This window comes from Eschscholzia californica, unplaced genomic scaffold (genome assembly GCF_041429995.1).
Source record: "Eschscholzia californica isolate CP2 unplaced genomic scaffold, dmEscCali1.0.p SCAF_1, whole genome shotgun sequence".
Lineage (NCBI taxonomy): Eukaryota > Viridiplantae > Streptophyta > Magnoliopsida > Ranunculales > Papaveraceae > Eschscholzia > Eschscholzia californica.
In genome coordinates, this window is record NW_028238198.1 from 3,671,114 (window position 1) to 3,675,970 (window position 4,857).

Consider the following 4,857-nt stretch of genomic DNA (forward strand, 5'->3'; position numbering starts at 1 on the left):
TGGGGACCTAGACAGATGATTCAAGAACTAAAAAAATATTCTAGTAATTCAGAGATATTGTCCTAAACCAACTTTCTTTCTAAATTTCTAATCATCCATCTTTGTGACCAAAACTCAGAATTTGGACGATATATACATCCTTCAGAACTGGGGTAATGGTTGACGTTTACTCGGAATTTAGTAGGTTTTAGGGTTCACTTATGTGACTTATCTGCCTGTGTCAAAGAATGTTGTCTAAGACTCTAAATTAGTAACTAATGTACTTATAAGAAATAGTAATTAAGAAAATGTTGCATAAGAAATTTACTCATCTCTAAAACTGAGATATATTGTCTCTGCATGCTCAAGATGAGCAGTAGCCACAAATAAAACAGACTACAATAACAACAAGATAACTTATAGTCATACAAATTAACCGTCTAGCATCAAATACAAATAGCCCTAAAACAAGCTAGCTAGCGTTAAAGTCTCATGTTTGTGAAGGCATGAAAAAATCAGCGGTTTGCAGGACTACCGAGAACCTTCCAAACTATCTAACCAGTACACAAGCAGCTGAGTCCATGGAATTAATCTGAAAAATTGACATAACAATGAGCAGCTAGCATAAGTAATATCATCAACACTAAGCAGATAAACACGCGTGCATGGTTCATAGATTGTCCAATCTTTGATTTCAATGTTTATGGCATAAGAAATAAATTACATTCAACAAAATGAAAATAAGATATGTTCATAACAGTACCATACATGTAAGATATGTTATGTCAAAATGGATCACAATTTATGCCATTATGAAACTTGTACTACAACATGCTTTATTACTATTGAAAAAATTAGCTAAAATAGGCACTAAACTAAATAACTAATGTCCAATTCATGCAAAAATAATACTAATTGTATAGATATAAGAAGAAGCATTCTACACACAAGGAAAGCAAATCACTTGTTTCATGACATAGTTATCACAAAACCCTAGCATTTTGTATTGAATAGATATTAGGAGATTACTCTTAAGTTTTGCAATGCCATAACAACATAAGCTTATGAAGCATTTGTTTTTTAACCACTCAAGAATGTGAATAAGACCATAACTAATGTTTGAAATGTTTATCATGGTGCTTATAAATAACATTAATTGTATGTGCATGCATGTTAAATAAGGAATTAAAGTACTTATTAATGTAAATTCCTATATTGGTAAGGTAGTTAATGCTTGGGTCTGAGATCATTATTAGTTGCAATAAGCACATTCATTTCTAAAAATGATTAGGAATAATAATTACAAGTTAACCATACTACTATCATATGATGAGACATATATACTAGTACTACAAATTAGCATGATCCATATATTTTGATTGCTTGCATTTATGGTATCTAGTGTATAAATGAAAGAAAACCCTAATTATTTAATTAACAACAAAAGCTTACCATGCAACAGCATCACCACCAGATTCGCCATCACTGCCGCCACCACCACCACCACCGTTAAAAGAGAAGTAACGGGTAATCAGCCATAGGAACACTGACAGGATGAGGAGGAAAGAGGTCGATGGAATGAAGACTAGATTGGAGGATCTTAACAATAAAGCAATGAGACGGAAGAATAAAAAGAAGATTGAAGAGCTCCCAACTTGCTGTATTATACTGGTGATTATAATGGGCAAGTTAGTATTATTCAAAGTTAACCCTAAAGTGATAACTCCTCCTCCAAAGGTAAGTGCGGGTAAAAAGTCTTGAACAAAGTGGGGAAGATAACCGATGATGGAAAGAACAAGAAAACCAGTAGTAGAAAGTAGGGTTAACCTAATCGTTGCTAACCCTAATTGAAATTCTCTTGTAAATGAAGGAGGAGTAGTAGTCATGAAACGTATGGATCGGATGTTGAGGCGAGGGAAGAAATTAGCTGAGAGAGTGTAAAGGAGGAGGGGGCGATGATGGCGGGTGTCATCACTGTCGGAGGGGGAAGAGTCATGATGATCATCTTCTAACCCTAAATGTACGGAATAAATATCACGAAGTCTGTCTGGGATAAGTAAAAGAAAATCCAGAAATAGAAACAAGGACACGATCCACCTGATGAAGGATCTGATTCGCGAATCTCTAGCTGCTGGTTTGGGATTTATTATTTCGTCGTCTGCTGGCAATTTATTCCGATTATCCTGGTTCCCCATATCTTCTTCTGACAGTGCCCAAAATTCTCTCTCTCTCTCTCTCTCTCTCTCTCTCTCTCTCTCTCTCTCTCCCTCTCCCTCTCTCCCTCTCCCTCTCCCTCTCTCTCTCTCTCTCTCTCTCTCTCTCACTCTCCCGATTATGACTCTCTCTCTCTCTCACTCTCCCGATTATGAAGTTGGTGGGGGAAGGGATTGGGTTGGGTTCTCGGAAATTCATGTTAACAGTGACAATGTAAGTGTTTAAAGCTTGACACGTGTCCTTAGGGCTATAAGCGTTTGTAAGTGTTAATTGCACCTCTCTCTCTCTCTCCCTCTCTCTCTAGATAAATTTGGGGTAAAAGTTTGTGAAGGAGACGCCTCTCAACCCAACAAGAGGCGCCTTTAAAACTTCCCTAAATCTTATCTTACCATACTAAGAGCATCTCCAATGCAACACTCAAATGGAAAAACTTAGAGTGCCACCTAGGATTTTTTGAGTTTTTTTGTAAAAAATTATCTCCAATGCAACACTCAATTTGGATCTCAAAATGATGTGACATCATTTAATATTGAGATATCTCAAGAAGAAACTCAATACTTGAGATTTCTTTTGAGGATCTCAATTGGTCAGTCAACATTAAAAGCAAATCTAACCATCTAGGAAATGACACCTAAGTTATTTTTAGGTTTTTAGAGTGTTGCATTGGAGATGCCTTTTGAATTGAGGATCTCAACATTGACATCTAGGAGAGAGAAACTCAATTGAGCCTTGACACATAAGACTATTTGAGTTTTTTTTGAGTTTTGCATTGGAGATGCTCTAAGGTATAATTTCTTTGACAAATTTGCCATCCTCTTCACCAACTGTTTAAAGATTTTTAACTGCTTTTTTACTAAGTAAGCTCCAATATTCCTTTCAACAACAAAAAGAAAAAAAAGTAAGCTCCAATATTTGTAACTTAAAATTCAATTAAATACTTATGGTGTGTTTGGATGGCGGAATCATGAATCCGAAGATTCATGAATCCGATGTATTCATGATTCAAGTAACATTTTTTGGTTTGTTTGACAACTAATAGGAACCTTAATATTTATTATTATTTGAGTATTTTCAAACGCTTCTTTAAAAAAATATTTAATCAACTTTGTTTCCGAAACTCGTTTTTTCAAATATCGTTTCATTCGAGAACTCTCCTTTTTCTTTGTAAATTTTTTTCGAGAACCGTTTTTTTAACTTTTTCCATGAACAATTTTTTTTTTTTCAAAAATAGTTCCCAAATTTTTTTTCAAACACTATTGTTTTCGGTAACCGATATTTCATGAAACCTATTTTTTTTTTACGAAAGTCATTTTTAAAAAAACATGTTTGGAGGAAAAACTATTTTTAAAGAAAAATATATTATCTGGAAAAAACCGGATCTCGGGAAAAAATAATTTGGGGAAGAATCGGTTTTCGGGAAAAAGACGGTTATCGAGAAAATCGAATTTTGCGAAAAAATAATTTTTCGGGAAAAACGATTTTTTGGGAAAAAATGATCTTCGGGGAAAAAATGATTTTTGCGAAAAAAAAGATTTTCGAGAAAAAAAAACAAATTTTTGCGGAAAAAATGATTTTTGAAAAAGAAAATATTTTTAAAATAATTATTTTATATAAGGAAGTATTGTTTTCGTTGTTTTAAGTTTATTAATCCAAAATCCTAACAAATCCTAGGGGGTAGGGTGAGATTTTGGTCAAATACAAATTTTGGAGTTAGGAATCTTTAGGATTCAAGAGTCCCAGGATTCTTGGTAGCCAAACAAACCAAGGATTCATGATTCTTACCATATCTCACTTTTGATAGAAATCCTACTTACGAATCCTGCAACCAAACACACCATTACTTTTTTTTCGTAACTATTCTCGTCTTTAAGCATTATTTCGGTTTTGTTGCTTCATTTTCTCTCCTTTTTCCCTCATTTTTTTTGAGAGATGGTCAATATGGTTGTAACATTAAACCTAAAATAAGAAAAGAAAGTTTGGTCAATGCTAAATGGGTCATACAAAAAGGAGATGGGCCTGCCAATTTGCAGGTGTCCGTAAAAGTTCCCTCTATATGTGAACTGATCAAGGGCCAAAGTTATTTTATTACACACGGGACGTTTGGGCTGAGTAATCACACACTTGTCCCTTCAGTTGGTATTTTTTCTATGACCGAATCCAATGTCACCTTGAAACAAAAAGAAGTCTCATTTAACCTTCTTTCTCAAGTTCGATTAATCAACTTTATGTACCGTGTAAACCTTGACTCTTCTTTTCTATACAGCTTCAAAGACCCTAATCCTACCGCTGCGATACTACCAATGAACACGGTAGTGTCATAGTTAGTAGGGTTAAGGAACCATTGGTAGGAAGTTGCTGCTAGGTAAGACTAACTACCATGCCTACCAGTTATCTTTACTGTTGCTTAGGCACAACCATACGTACGATGCTACTAGTCGTAGATACATTTTTCGCACTTACCAATAGTTGGATTAAGAGAATCCCCTTAGATGGAAAAAAATTCTATAGGCGCCTCCAGATTTTTTCGTTTTCATCTACTTTGCCTCCAAAAGAAAAAAGGTGAAGAAGATCGGAAAAGAAGGCCGAACTTTCTCTCCGCTGATAGTAGAGTCAGAATGGAAGATAAGCAGCTTAGCAGGGAGTAGATGACGGGATTCCGTTATG

General features: G+C 34.9%; 1 long non-coding RNA gene across 2 annotated transcripts; it reads right to left on the bottom strand.

The window, feature by feature from the left end:
* Positions 1-290: 290 nt before the first annotated feature.
* LOC147563340 (uncharacterized) lies at positions 291-3,091 on the bottom strand. 2 transcript variants are annotated; one of them, XR_015223842.1, is made up of 4 exons: positions 2,973-3,091; positions 2,335-2,586; positions 1,432-2,228; positions 291-571 (listed from the first exon to the last, which is right to left on the bottom strand). It is a non-coding gene; the product is annotated as an uncharacterized LOC147563340 (long non-coding RNA). The 2 variants fall into 2 exon arrangements; XR_015223843.1 differs by lacking the exons at positions 2,335-2,586; positions 2,973-3,091 and having other exon boundaries at positions 1,432-2,285.
* Positions 3,092-4,857: the final 1,766 nt, after the last annotated feature.